Below are 16,290 nucleotides of genomic sequence, written 5' to 3' on the forward strand. Positions count from 1 at the left end.
TCCCTCATAACTGAGATTCTCCTGCTTTATCTCCTCTGGTGTTTCACCCTTGGTGGAAGAAATCACGGGACCGACCTGCGATTCCTTGTCAGAGCAAGTCCAGCAGTAACAGGACTTGGAGGCAAGAACACTAAACAGTGGAGAAGGAACACCTTTGGGAGGCTGCCTCCTCCCAATCTCTTTTGTAGGAGAGTTAACTCGAATAGAACAAAAATCAAAACCACAGCGCCAGAGCGTGTCTTCCTAGTTGGCCAGGTTGTATTCTTTTGAATGACCTTTTGAAAAGGTGCCAGTGACAGTGAGTCATTCATCACTCATGTAGACAGGGTCAACCATCCAGTGTGCAACCCGCCACATTAAGAAGACTTTTTCCTTCGACTAAGTTTGTTGGCTTTATCATACAATTCCATTTCGTCTTGACCACTTGGTCTCAAAAGCAAGCGCGCTGATCATATGCTGGGAAAGCGCCAACTCTCATGAAAATCTCCTTTCAACATTTTCAAAGTAAATCGTGATTTCCTTAATTTTCTCATTCAGATTTGCCATTTCCCCACCCCTGCAAAGATGGGCATCTATATTAATAAATACCACACAATTTCTCATATTTTCTTTAAAAGTTTCCAAAGCTGATGTTTTCCCCTTTTTTGCTAAGTCTACAAGATCTAGATTTAATTTTTCTGCCATAAGAGAGGAATCAATAGATGATAATTTGTTTTGCAATTTAGATTTGTTCATTTTAGTGTCCTAAACCCTGAAAAGTGTCAGCAGAATGTGAAGATTTTGAATTACGAATAATCTTCCTTATTGTTCTGACTTTTATCTGTCTCTCTACCATTGAGCCCAAGTTCATCTAATGGAAATTGGATATTCAGCCATGGGCATGAGTACTACACGATTTCGCATGATTTTATATCTTTTTTGCATTAAGGAAAACAAGCCATCTGCGTATCTATAATTAGCTAATATATTCAGCATTGGCTCCTGTAAACAAGATGCAGGTGTAAGTAGTGCTGAGGCATTTTGTGCCCAGTGTTGGCTTTTGCTTGTGGGAAAAATTACTCTCACTTGTGAAATAAAAAGATAAGAGTTATAAGAAAAACCTTTTTAATTGTATAAAATGTTTGCTGCACTAGTGGCCTATTTATAGCTGTATGACATTCTAAGATCTCATCTTAGGCAGCAGAAATCTTTGTTCTTAAGTACTAATTCGCTTGGCGTAGGACATTTGTGCCGACAGGTGGACTGTAAAAATTGGCTTTGTTTCAAAATTGTGAAGTTTAGGGTAAAAAAATGCGTTCTTTAAAAAAATAACACGGTATGGGGCGCCTGGGTGGTTCAGTCAGTTAAGCATCCGACTTGATCTCGGCTCAGGTCATGATCTCACGGTTCAGGGGATCAAGCCCTGCATTGGGCTCTGAGCTGACAGCATGGAGCCTGCTTGGGATTCACTCTTCCTTTCTCTCTTCCCCACCTCCCCCCCAACTTGTGCTCACTCACGCTCTCACTCTCTCTCTCAAACTAAATAAGTAAACATTAAAATAATAATAACAATAATAGTAGTCCATTCCTGCTATGTGCCAAGTACTCCTCTTGGCCCTGGACATTCAGCATTCAGCAAATTAGGCAAGATCTTTGCTCTCACAGTGCTTATATCCCTCTAGGTGGGGGTAGGGCAGAACTCAACAGGTAAGTATATGAAATGTATCCGGTGGTGAATGGGAGCAAAGGAGGAATACCAAGAAGGAGAGGTAGACCAACAGCAGAGAGGGGGCTGCACAGGGTAGATGGGCTACTTTTGAGGGTTAATCGGGTTGAGTGGACACCTGAGTGATGGAAAGGAAGCCATTCTGTGGAGTCTGGGAGAACTCCTCCAGCCACTCAGGAACTTCCAGAAACCCAGAAGAACAGAAACCAAAAGTAGAGAGGAGAGAATGCCGATGAGTGGAAGCAGAGGGAAGACAGGGACTGGTCGCATAGGACCAAAGGCCAAGGTTAAGGATCTTCTGAATGTGATGAGATCATTAGAAGGTTTTGAGCAGGAGTGACGTGGTCTGACTATGTATGTTTTAAAACAATGATTCTTCTGTGGGTGCAGAATTTTAAAACAAAACAGTATTCTTCCCTAAGTCCTTGGCCTCGACCAGCCTATTAAAAGCTGGAAGTACAGGGGCACCTGGGTGGCTCAGTCGGTTAAGTGTCCGACTTCAGCCCGGGTCACGATCTCGCGGTCCGTGAGGTCGAGCCCCGCGTCGGGCTCTGGGCTGATGGCTCAGAGCCTGGAGCCTGCTTCTGATTCTGTGTCTCCCTCTCTCTCTGCCCCTCCCCCGTTCATGCTCTGTCTTTCTCTGTCTCAAAAATAAATAAACGTTAAAAAAAAATTAAAAAAAAAAGCTGGAAGTATAACTGTCACCTTCCTTTTGGTCTAGAAAAAAATTGTATGCAAAAATACACATAATTCATTTGAAAATTATTAAATAATTAAAATTGCAAACCAAAATAATTAAAATTAAAAGCGTGCATGTATTCAGTACTCTTTTAAATGCATTATTAGAAAATGATAACACAAAAAATACAGAAACCTGATTTTTTTTAAAATCTAGGATTTCATATGTTGAAGATTTTTTTTTAAAAGAGTTTAAGTAAGGGGGGCCTGTGTGGCTCAGTCAGTTGGGCCTCCAAATTTCGCTCAGGTCATGATCTCGCAGTTCTTGGGTTCTAGCCCCGCATCCAGCTCTGTGCTAACAGTTTGGAGCCTGAAGCTGGATTGGGATTCTGTGTCTCCCTCTTCTCTGCCCCTCCCCCACTCACACTCTGTTTCTCTCTCTCTCTCTCTCTCTCTCTCAAAAATAAATAAACGTAAAAAACTTAAAGAAAAAGAGTTTAAGTAAGAAATTCTGCTGAGAGCTGAAGCCTGAGATAGAGTAAAGCTGGAGTATTTTATTATTTATAATTGGGGTTCCGGCCATTTAATCTGGTGCACTCCAGGACTAAAGATCCTTCAACAAGAGTGATTAAGTTAAAGAAATAACAATCACCTCAATCCCTGTGGCTATTTATATTGGAAGGTGGACAGTCAGCAGGGTAGGTTCTTAGAGCCCACAACTCTCGGTGAGTTATAAGAAAAAGCCATTTATTGCTAAAAAATTTAAATTGGAAGGAAATAATTGAAAGAACTGAATGCATCACAGTCTTGTGGGAGAAGGAAGAAGAGACGTTTCGAATTGCTCTCTTTTAGATATATACATTTGCAGCATACTTATTGATACATGCATATCATTATACATACACTCATTATATATTGTACAGTATGTCAAATATTATAACACCTGTATATAAAATAATAGACATGTGTGATTTAGTACTACCCACTTCCTAAAATCACCAGGAGAGGACTTCTGAGATAACCACCCACGTGATGCCTAGAATAAAGTCTCCTCCGTTAAGGATGACACATAGGTTTAGGATGTACTGCATTGCCCTTGAGGGGATTTCTTAGAACGTAATTTTTTTTTTAATGCAAAAGCTCACAGATGCGCCAAACAAGTGTATTTTCTTATTATACCAAGATCCAAGTGTCATATGGATGTTCTGCTTGGGCTGATGGACAAAATGAAGGGCGAATAACATTGAATCAGCTGAGCAGCATCATTGAATAACTCCTCTTTCACGATGCCGTGTAGCAGACGGTTTTCCCTGGTAACAGCTTTCTTTGTGTTCCGTAGAAACGTGTGAGAAAATAAGGTTGACATGTTCCAGTGTGTGGATTCTCAAAAGAACTGGTCACAATGGATGCATCTGACAGACGTCTGGCAGGGGTGGGGTGGGGGGAGCTCCAGGGAGCTGAGTGGTGGAACTTATGTTTTTTCTCTTTTGCTCAGCTTGTGGGATCCCCTGCAGCCTCCACCCACTGATTCTGTGGGGAGAGCTAAATGCAGAATCACAAGAAGGACTTTACCAGTCACCTTGCTGGGGCTCGGTCAGAGCACAGAGCAGCAGGAATAAGCAAAGCAAAGTAAATTTAAGCAAATGGTTGAGAGTTGTAGAAAAATTCATATGCATGTTAAACTACTTACAAATTCCCCAATGCCAGGAAAACGGTTGAGGATGTTTCATATCGAAGATACCCTTCTACGCTACCCACAGTGTCTTCCTTTGTACCGTCTCTCCGATTGATTCTCTTGCCCCGTTGCCGCAACTCCCCGCGTCATTCTTCTGCTCAGGAACTATGAGTGGATCCTCATGTCCTGTCCCCTCAAATATTTCCTTGTTATGTGGTTTTCTGGTCTCATCTTGGCATCCCACAGCACTCCCTGGGCCCCGCCTCCGGGAGACGTTCTGTGCAGGTGGACACCCTTCTCCGCATGCCTCCTGTCTTCTCCAGCCCCCCCTGCCCATCCGTCTTCAGAGCCCTCCTCCACGTGGGCTGCAGGAATTGCAGACTGTTGGCCACAGAAGCTTCTGCAAACTCTCCCTTAGATTCTGTGCTTTTTCTTTAAACTCCCATACATTTTATATTCTACTCCATAAGGTATCTAAGACCGATAATAATAATAATAATAATAATAATAATAACAACAATAACAATAATAATAATGCCCCCAGCCACACACCATCAGTCCATCAGTCTTTGGGTAAATTTAAGGGCAAAGGAGATACCTCGCTATCTAATGCACTGATGACTACACTTTTACCCCAACCCTCCCATACATGTGCCCTACTTTAAAAAGTACAGACCTACTGCATCCCAAACATTTTAGAGTTTAATCCTGTTCAAATTGTATGGCTCACTAGTTTTCAAACTTCTTTTTTCAAAGTCTTTTTATTTTATTCTCTCTCTTGAGAGAGAGCACCCATGCACATGAGCGGGGAAGGGTCAGAGAGGGAGGCCAGAGGATCAGAGGTGGGCTCTGTGCTGACAGCAGAGAGCCCGATGCAGGGCTCGAACCCACCAGCCTTGAGATCATGACCTGAGCCAAAGTCAGATGCCCAACTGGGCCCTTCAGGGCGCACCTTCCCCGCCCCCCCCGCCCAGTTTTCAAACTTCTTAAAATCAGTTCAACTCTTCTGTCTTCCAGAACTAACTAACCCACTCCACTTCCCAAGGAGGCTGGTTTCATGAACTTCCTGTGGGCTCCTCAGCACCTTGTATGTTCCTGTGAGTTTCTCCTTTATTAGTCCACGAGATCCTCAAGGGACATACAACAGTGCGTATTACTAAATATCGGTTGAGCCGAACAAGATGGAAATTCCTTCCCCAACCAGTTTTGAGGCCAGTAAATATTGGCCGTTACTACCACCGAAGAGTGGATGAGCAGGTAGATCTTCGGAACATATAGGTGACTTGATAACCTAGAACAGAAAAGACATATGCGTGACGAGAAAAGTCTTAAGCGAATTTTATATTCTGTACAATTTTATAGGTATAATAGAATAAGTCTTACTTGACACAGTTTATTTTTTTAACATATATCATTGTTTATTTTCAGTCTTATTATTTATTTATTTAGTTATTTAATATGAAATTTATTGTCAAATTGGTTTCCATACAACACCCAGTGCTCATCCCAACAGGTGCCCTCCTCAATGCCCATCACCCACCCTCCCCTCCTTCCACCCCCCCCATCAACCCTCAGATTGTTCTCAGTCTTTAAGAGTCTCTTACGGTTTGGCTCCCTCCCTCTCTAACTTTTTTTCTTCCTTCCCCTCCCCCCATGGTCTTCTGTTAAGTTTCTCAGGATCCACATAAGAGTGAAAACATATGGTATCTGTCTTTCTCTGGATGACTTATTTCACTTAGCATCACACTCTCCAGTTCCATCCACGTTGCTACAAAAGGCCAGACTTCATTCTTTCTCATTGCCACGTAGTATTCCATTGTGTATATAAACCACAATTTCTTTATCCGTTCATCAGTTGATGGCCATTTAGGCTCTTTCCATAATTTGGCTATTGTTGAGAGTGCTGCTATAAACATTGGGGTACAAGTGCCCCTATGCATCAGTACTCCTGTATCCCTTTGGTAAATTCCTAGCAGTGCTATTGCTGGGTCACAGTGTGGAGGTTCCTCAAAAAAAATTACTTGATACAGTTCAAATTGTCAAAAATTTAAATGTTTAACTTAAAAATAAAATAAATGCATAGGAGAGTTTTCTCTAGACATCCATCGTAACTCCTTTGCAGGGAATATATTACATTTATTTTAATGCTCATTATTTGTTATAACCATGGGCTATCTAAGGTACAAAATAATTTTTCTATTGTGTCTATGTATTTAGCATAATTTTATATTTTAGAAACATATTATTTTCTGTTTGCAGTAACAAAAGAACAGCAATTTTTAAAATGTGTGCTTTTATAATGCCAGTGAAACAAATTTAAACGAGGGGCCGTGTCTCTCATAAATGCTTTGCCATCTGTCAGTCAACCAAAATCTACTGTGTGCTGATTACCCACATACCTGTTTATTATAGTTAAAGGCCAAAAATCTTAGTAGGTCATGATGCTTTCAGTGATATTTTTTGCTCTACCTGCAAAATTTGATCTAGAATTTGACCATTTCTTAGCACTTGGGCTCTCATTACTCCTATCCAAAGCTACCGTGTCTCTTGCATCTGGACCATCTCGGTGACCCCTACCTGGTGTCCCTGCTTCTGCCTTTGGGACAGTGTGCTCTCTACATGTCACATACAGGTGTGTTCAGTCACGCTCTCGGTCTCATGTTCCTCAAGGTCAACCCAATGCTCTTACAGCGGCTAACGCCTCCCAGACCTAACCCTGCCCTGCCTGGCAATCACTCTCATCCTCTCGCCTTCACTGTACTCCAGCCACCCTGGTCTCCTTGCTCTTCCTTGGGACCTGTTGTCACCGTCTCATGGCCTTTGGTCCCTGCTCGAGTGTCGCCTGACCACAGCACTCAGACTGCACACTCCCATCTTTTTCTCCTGCTATTTCTTCTTTATGATTCTTATCCCTGGAGAGGATCCCAGTTTTTGAGGGGCTTAAACCTTATACATGTTGGTGGATCATCTTTAAGGATCCAGATTATTACTAGAAAATTGCTACATCCTCCTTCAAATAAAGCTATCTCTGTTCTTCACTATTGAAATGGTCCCATTCGCTGGTTTCTTTACTCAACTTCCAATTCTCGTACAGGTATGTGAGCTCCTTTGAGGGAGGGGCTTCGTTCAACTCATCCACCCCCGGCCCCAACTCCCAACAGTCCACTCCGTAAGTGTTCTTTAATGAGGGACTGTCTAATCAGTACAACAGTGAAAGTTTGGGGGGTAATTTTTGTGGGCTTCCTCTAGTCACATTCTAAGATAGTTTCATAATTTCCAAATAGCCAAGTTGAATCTCTGCCTTGCGGGGTTTGTGTTTTCAGAATTTATATGTGCTCATCTAAAATACTCTTTGACATGCTGAACACTGCGTGAACGTAGCGTTGTGGTTCACGAAATTATGTTGATTGAGTTCAGTTTGGAGCACAGTAAGGGAGATTTTTATTTCAGGCATCCTTTGTGATTCCCGCTACTTTGTGAGGTTGTATTCCATATCTACAAGGGCAAGCACAAACATCATGCCAGATAATAGAAGCCATTAGACTTATTTGGAACATGGTGAGTGTGCCTGAGTGGGGTCTTCAGGAAAGGAATTTGTGGAATCGCTTGAAATTCTTCCTTGTTAAAAAAAAAAGAAAAAGAAAAGTAAGGGCCTTTCCTGGGCGCTCTTAGAAAGGAATGTGGAGGCCCGCCTTTTGCACACACCAGTTCTCAGAACCGAGTTCAGTTTGTGCAGAATGTCAGCGTCGGCTTCCAGATGGACAGTTCCGAGGCCCCTTTGGCCTCCGCACTGGCTTCCTTGGTGGGCAGCAAGATTTTCAATACAGGATCCTGATGTCCTTCCGCTTCGACTGACTGCATTTCATTCTGAGACAGGGAAATGGCTAGAGAAGTTCAGTGTTCGTGATCAGTTAGCAAAAAAAAAGGGATGGGAAGGGCCAAGGACTGTGATAATGTAATGTTTGTGGTGTCTTGTGATTTTTTAAAGTGTCCTGTAAAATGCGTCACTGTGTGCAATCATGATTCCCATTCAGACTAAAATAAAGGTCTTTTCCCCCTCTTTCTTTTATCTCTTTAAATAACAGGATCATGAGCGTGATGAGGAGTCAGAATGTTGAATTGCTACAAAATAGGTCATTTCAGAGATTTTCATGAGAAATGGTTTTCTTTAACCAGAGTTACGGACAGGAACCGATTACCAGTCCATAACTGAGACAATATCAGCGACTTCTCTAGAATTGAGGATAGCAAAAAAATGGAAAAATGTTCAGAATCACCCTTCGGAAATGTGCATTTTGTTATAGGGATAGGCGGTTGCCTCAGTGATGGTCCTCAGTACCTGCTGAGGACACACTGAATAGGGTGGGAGCTGGGTTTGGAAATCTGTACGGGGGACAAAGATTCTCGAAATGTGTGGAGGCTTTACAATGGGAAGCATAAGGGAATTCAAGTCACAGTGATAATGTATTTGTAGACTTCTTTATATTTTCCATATGATTTTCAAAAACCACATAGTTTCCTGCTAGACACAGTTGGAGTCAAAACCAAAACCACTGCACGCCCTGTACCACGGCAGGGGAGTAGCACTCGGGAAATCTACATGCGACTAGAACCTTCTCAGTCATTTCTCTTGCTACTGGTTGGATCTTTTGTTACTGGTTGCATCATTGTTTTTAATCTGTTCATTAGAAATTGATTTCTTAAATCAAAAGATGGTCTTTCTCTCTTTGTGCTTAATAATTCTCTCTGTATTTCAGAAAAATACCTTCTTTTTCCCAGTGACTAGTATCACCTCATAATTATTTTTAAATGCCTTTTTTTTGGTCAGTTAATTTACCATAACAAGACAAACCATTGCACTTCTCTTCTTTTTCAAATATAGATTAATTCCTGTACTTACCTTGAAAATGTACCTAGCAAGATATGTCATATGTATGGTAATGATGCAGCACCCTGTGGTATTTTTTTAAATGACTACAGAATAGAGTTTCAGAGTAAATATATTTCTTTTTAAATCTCATTAGTTATACACCAGGTTGGATTAATGATCTGGTAGATAATAAACAGTCTGCACACTAAATAAAATTTATGAAGCTATCACTCTGAATTGTATACCTTTCACTGATTCTATCATATGTTATGTCATTATATTATTACGTTAATTCATATATTGACCAGGTAATAAGTCCATTAAGAATATCCTTTAACAAGGTAATACAGTGGGTGGTTCCTTGACAGATAATATTTGTTGAACTCTTTGTTAAATAATTCACACTTGAAGTTTCATTTACTCCTGAAAACAACCCCATGAGACAGGTTCACATTTTGTTCGCGTTTTACAGACATTTAAGGAACTTGCCTCAGGGGACACAGGTGGAAGAGAAGTAGAATGATTCGAACCTTATTGCTTCCGCCTCGAAGCCAGCACCCCCTCCAAACACTGCAATACACTTGCTCCCTAAAACATAACTTAAAAAGAAACATAATCCATCTTGGTTCAGCTACTGAATGGAAAAACCAGATCATTTTGCACGACTGCAGAGATGTATCTTCTCTCAAAATTCTCAAAAATAATTTCTACCATAACACCAAAAAAGATTTTAGCCTTTATCAGTTGTACTTCTGTCTTGCTCAGAATCAACTACACGTACACACATCAGTTCAACTCTGTGGAAACATTGATCGGTTACCTGACTTTGCTATGCAGGTTAGGGGTGGAATTCGGTGAGGTAAAATATGTATTTTACAAACTGATAACTTTGCAGTTCCTATATTAAAATTGAAAAGTGAATTTCAGGTACCTCTGGTTAAGCTTCTGGTTTTAGATCCACAAACTTTGTATCTTCCAGTAGCTTTTTTATGTTTTACTTTTTTTTTTACTTTAGGGAGAGAGAGCCAGTGAGTGAGAGTGAAGGAGAGGGGGCGGGAGGGAGGAAGGGAGGAATGGAAAGAGAAAGAGAGAGAGAGGAAGAGAATGAATGAATCCCAAGCAGTCTCCATACTCAGGGCAGAGCCCGACATTGGGCTTGATTCCAGGACCCTTGGACCATTACCTGAGCCAAAATCAAGAGTCAAACGCTCAACCAACTGGGCCACCCAGGTGTCCCTCTTCCAGTAGCTTTTTAAGCAGAGAAAATTATTTAATTTTTAAACATTAATAGGGAATATAAAACAACTATATCCATTTTTATTGTTTAAATGAACACCACTGAAAAATAACAGTTAATTAAAAATTTACTAAAATCACCAAGCCCGAGGTTCCTCTTTGGTAAACCAGCTTTTGGTAAACCATTTCTCAGATGTGGTGAGTTGATTGCTTATAAGTATCTGAAGCGAGAGGAGGTACTATATATTATAATTCTGCAGTCCATTATTTAAATTTACTTTGTGTTTCAGGTCCAGCTTAGTTTCTCTTAGAACTAAACCAGAAGCCCAAAGATATATCTACTTTGCTTAAAACCAAGCAGATCCTTGAGCGGTATGGAAATGTCTACCCAGGTCCTCAGCTGTTTGAGGATCTTACCACCAATGGGTTAAAAAAAAAAAGGCTACTTACTCCAACCTCTTCCTCCTTCTCCCAGCTAATTCCAAATTCCTTCCATTTCATTTGCAGAGTCAGTGAGCAATCTCTTATTGCCAAGAACAACTATAACCCATCCTTGAGGGTCTTGCTATCCTCAAAGCAACTTTTCATAGTATTTCTCTGAATGAAGATAGGAACCCCCAAGAAAAATTCTATTCTCTGTTAAAGTACTATTTAACCCACTATACATCATCATCATTATCATTCTACAAAAACTGTCATGAGCTTGCAAACACTGCTGTAATTGGATATGTTCTAAATTATTCATTGATGTTGATGTCATTTTAATGATAATAGCTGATTCCTTGGTAAATATAGTTTATTCTCAATAAATGCAGAGAATATCAAGAGTAACAAATTCATTAAGTGGCAAGGCCCCATTTTTTTACAATGGGTGATATTGCATTACCTGCGTTTTTCTTTTCTTTAATTTAATTGCTCATCCATTTGCTTCCTGATTTAAAAGGCTTATATATGGTCTGCCTTGTAATGAGAGGACAAGGAAGAAAACCATTGCATCCTACTCTTTATGATTTTTAGATACTTTTAGTTCTAGAGTTTAAATTGTAAAAACACTTTAAAACAGTGGGTTATTGTATGGCAGAGGTGTGGAGGCTGTCTTCACTCTCCCTGATACACACTGGGTGGGCTTCACTGATTCTGTGCAAACACATCCCAACTTTCATCCTCAAGAGACTGTCTGTGTCAGGCTGAAGAATGCCGCTCTCTAAACAACCTGAAAGGACAGGCAGAGGGCATAGTTTTGCTTTGTTTGATGAGGTGATCTTTTTATTTCTCCTGCTGTGGGGTTCATCGGCATCCATCTTCCTTACTTCTTGTAGACTGATCTCTCAGTCTAGATCCCTGAAGTTTACAGCAAAGCATAAAAATAAATAAGAGCTATTATCATAGGAACAGTTGACCAATGTGGACCATCTAGCAGAGAATCATTTAAGAAACGAATTTAAGATTGTCTACTCAGGTTATGTATCAAAAGGCCTTTCCGGTCATTCTTTGAATCTATTAAGTCCAGGAAAGTAGCAGATAGGAAATTTATTCCAGGTCTAACTTGAGCTATTGCTTTCCCTTTATGTATTTCAACATTGTTGGTTTTTATTCAGTTATTTGTATTAATGTAAGTAAATCTGAATCACGGGTCAGCCTTGCTAGAGAAGGAAACACAATGAAATACCACCACAGTCTATTAGAATGGCCAAAGGCCAAGAAACTGACAATACCAAATGCTGACAAGGATGTGGAACAAGAATTCTCATTCGTTTCTAGTAGGATGCAAAATGGTACGGCCACTTTGGAAGACAGTTTATCAGTTTCTTACAAAACTAAACATACTCCTAGTAGATGACCCAGCAATTTTGCTCCCTGGTATTCACCCAAAGGATTTGAAAAGTTATGTCTACACAATAACATGCAAATGATTGTGTATATCAGCTTCGTTCATAATTGCCAACACTTGGAAGCAACCATATGTCCTTTAGCAGGTGAGTGGATATATAAAGTGTGGTACATCCACACAATGGGGTATTATTCAACACTGAAAAGAAAGGAGCTGTCAAGCCATGAAAAGACATGAGAACAATCTTAAATGTGTATTACTGGCTGTAAGAAGCCAATCTGTAAAGGCTAGATACCAAACGATACTAAAGCTGTGATATTTTAGAAAAGGCCAAACCATGGAGAAAATTAAAAAACAATCAGTGGTTTGGGGGGTTAGGGTAAGGAAGGAAGGAATTGGTGGAGCACAGAGCACTTTAGGGCAGTGAAATCATTCTGGATGATACTGTAATGGTGGTTACATGTCATTATACATTTGTCAAGACCCACAGAATGTACAGCACCTACAACACCGAGAGTGAACTGTGATATAAACCATTGGCTTCAGGTGATTGTGATGTGTCGGTGTAGGGTCATCATTGCTACTCAGTAAGTTTTACAATGGGGAAGCCTGTGTATGTGTGGGGGCAGGTGGCACATGGGAACTCTCTGTACTTTACTGCTCAGTTTTACTCTGAGTGCAAAACTGCTCTAAAAATAATGTCTATTCTATATTAGCAAAAATAAGAGGGAGAAGGAAGCTACCATGTGACGACCTAGCGCACTATTCTTCCATTCGCCTGATAAATAGTTCCTAACTTCCTTCCATGTGGCAGATGTTCTTCTTGTGCATTTTATTTTATTCTATTTTACATATATCAGATACATATGATATGGTATGACATTTTATGAGCCCTATTTTAGTAAATATTAAATGTAGACTTTGGAAGAATTCTCCATGAGGATGATGGAGTGAGAAAGGGGAGACAGTGAACTGGCCTGGAATGACAGTGGGGGGGCCAGAACAAAGGCCTCTGCCTACTGGGTGTGGAGTGCCCAGTGGGGAGCATACCTGGAAAAGAGATTGCTGGCCATTTAGTGGGAGAGAAAATACAAGTGTCATTTCGAAGAGGAGAGTTCCCCCGATCGTTTTTTCAAAGGGAACTTGTACTTTATTAGTGTTTAACATAGGTTTATCTGGAGTCTTATAAGAATTTAAGGTTGGGTACAAGCAGAAACAAGAAGAATCGGGTGCCAGGAGAAATTGATGGGAGGCAGGATACAGGGGAAAGACAAAGCAGGGGGGAAGTGCAGAGAACAGCACCCGGACCATCCACAGCAATCCACAGCACCCAGAAGTCCTGCCATGGATAGAGACCCTTCAAGAGAACTCAAAGTCCACCTCTCGCTTCCTTCCTGGTCCTTTAGGGATGTGGGAGACAACAAGAGGAGGCAGAACCAAGGGCCTGACCATCACATTTCATGTGTGTGAACTCAGTTCTGACTAATGTTTGACTTCAGGATTCCAAAATTCTTAGATAAAATTCAACACAAGAAAACAAGAGCTTTTTATGTGTACCATCTGGTGACCGCCCCCCCCAGCCCCCCGCCAAAAAAAAATAAGAGCAAAAGAAAAAGCTTATCATCTCATTTGTGTTTCTCTAAGTAGATTAAAATAAAACTTAAGACTTCATTTTAAATTTAGAACTATGGCATTAATTAGGGCCACACCGAAAACATTGTGTTCGCATGAAACCATTAAGCATTGATATTGCATTTGTTTTGAATCCTTTTTCCTTTTTAATGCTTTGGAATAATATTTTAATAGCTTAATTCACTAAGTTGTATGAATGGGAAATATGTTAAAAATTAAATACTAATTATACAATATAGCTAAAATATAGAGATAGATAGATTTGCTACACCAACTGCTTTTAATTATAACCAGTCAATTGTAGAAATGGCTTTATTAACTCTTTTTTAATGGTTTCATCATTATTAAGATCATTAAACCCAAATAATTTTAAAGTAAAGCACACACATGCAAATAAACACACATAGAGAAAACAATACTTATAGCTTAAACTTTTGTACAAATGGAATATCCTTTCTGAAATATTATGATACAGTGGGTGTGGCTGTAACCCAGATGCATCTACGGGACATGGTCACAGTGATTACAAACTTTATCTCTCTTGAGTGGGCACCAAGCAAGCACTGGTAAAACTGTACATCAGGGGAAAGTTGTTTGCTGCTTCCTTCTCGAATTTTTAGTGGACCCACTGACATGCTTGGCCACTTTCCCTGGGTTGTACCTGCTACCACCAGCTGTGCAGGAACGTCACAGACGCTAATGCCCTCCCTAACAGCCCTGTCCCATGTCCTTCCCTCTTCTGTCCCTGGTCCTGCTCTGCCGAGACATGACATGTGAAACACCATATTCGTTTCCCAGATTAGGGACTTTGAGGCCAGGAGTTCTGGGGGAATTGCAGCTTTTTCTGTTTTCGTTTTGTTGGTGGATGGAAGTAATTCCTACAGCATATTCGGATTTATCTGATGGCCCACTTCCTGTGAATGATGCATACCCTCATTTTATCTCTAAGCTGGTATAAAGAGTTGCGGTAGCCACTGGAGACATTTGTACACAGAAAGCGTTTTGTATTTATCCCCCCCCCCTCAAATGAGGGATATTACTCAGTTTCGAAAAGTCAAGTTTCAACAAATCTGAGAAACACTGCTGTCACAGGTAATAGAGTCTCCCTCCTCATTCACTCGACAAATATTTGTTGAACATCTGCTATGTGCCTGGCACTGCACTTGGGGTAGGGTAAGAGATCCCTCAGTGAACAAAAACAGACTTGCCCTGGGGCACCTGAGTGGCTCAGTTGGTTAAGTGTCCAACTCTTGATCTCAGCTCAGGTCATGATCTTGCAGATAATGAGATCGAGTCCCACATCAGGGTCTGCGCTGGCAGCATGGAACCTGCTTGGGATTCTCTCTCTTCCTCTCTGTCTGTCCCTCCCTCTCCCCCACTCACACTCTATCTCTCTCTCTTTCTCTCAAAATAAATAAATCAATATTGGGGTGCTTGGGTGGCTCAGTCGGTTGACCTTCCGACTTCGGCTCAGGTCATGATCTCGCGGTTCCTCACTTCAAGCCCCATGTTGGGCTCTGGGCTGACAGCTCAGCACCTGGAGTCTGCTTCGGATTCTGTGTCTCCCCCTCTTCTGTCTGCCCTTCACCAGCTAATGCTCTGTCTCTCTCTGTCTTTCAAAAATAACAAATAAACATTTTTTTAAAAAAACCTTCATAAATAAATACTGAGAAAGAAAAGAAAAAAAAAGCAGACTGGCCCTCCAAGAACCAAGATTCTAGCAGATAGTCCCCGACAAGATACATAATAAAGAAGTTAGAACGTGACAAGGGATATGAAGAATTCTGTAACGGATTAAGGGAAAATAAGAACTGTATCAGGGAGGGGTACGGATCAGGGTGCAGTTTTAAATAGTGTGGGTGGAGTAGCTTCACAAAGAAAGTCACATTTTCACACCTTTGAAAGGGTGGGGGTTTAGCCATGTGCTCGGCACATCTGTGGGATGAATGAGTTTTCTGTGATAAGACAACTGAATAGGGAAGGTGCCAAATTATAATGGTTCGTGCCAAACCGTAATTTTTCAATCCCTGAGGGATGTTGAATTCAAAAAAAGAAGACAGTATTACTGAAGGAGCTGTGTTCTTTTTTCCATATAAATGCAGAAATATTCAAATCCAGCTTTGCTAATGAAAACTCCATGAAACAGTCTGTCTGTTAACAAACCCATTTGTTTCCGTTTTAATTTAAAAATCGGACTAAAAGGACAGCGAGAAGACTCATCTAGAAACATATTGCAAGGAGTTTTTTTTTTTCTCCATGTACTTATTTTAAAAAAATCAAAACTATTTTGGCTAACAAGAACATCAGAATTTAATGTGACTTTGTTAATTAATCTAATACCTGAGTTAAGCATGACATGCGTTGGTCTTAGTGTTCCGACCGGCTCTAATTGTGACTTTCTTACTTTCCCGAGCTTCTTAGATGAGAGTCCTTGTGTCCGTCCTGGTTTCTCATTTACTTCTGGTTCCTTTGAAATGCTGAGAGAATTTTCCAATTAAGCCTAATTTTAACATTTTGCACATCAGTCCCACAGCCCGTTAAGACAGAGGTTAAATGTAATTAAGTCTCAGGAGTGAGAAACATCTTTCGTCCTCCTATCTACTTCATGCAATGAGTATGTGCCATATTTTTATAGAGAAATGTCCACCCATTATGAAGTTACA

The 16,290-nt window shown here is 40.7% G+C and overlaps 1 protein-coding gene across 4 annotated transcripts in view; it reads left to right on the forward strand.

Annotated features, from left to right (window-relative positions):
- The window catches only part of CTNND2 (catenin delta 2), a 931,760-nt gene that overhangs the window by 702,203 nt on the left and 213,267 nt on the right, over positions 1–16,290 (forward strand). The gene's annotated exons all lie outside the window — the stretch shown is intronic.

Source organism: Panthera tigris, chromosome A1 (genome assembly GCF_018350195.1).
Source record: "Panthera tigris isolate Pti1 chromosome A1, P.tigris_Pti1_mat1.1, whole genome shotgun sequence".
NCBI classification, from domain to species: Eukaryota; Metazoa; Chordata; class Mammalia; order Carnivora; family Felidae; genus Panthera; species Panthera tigris.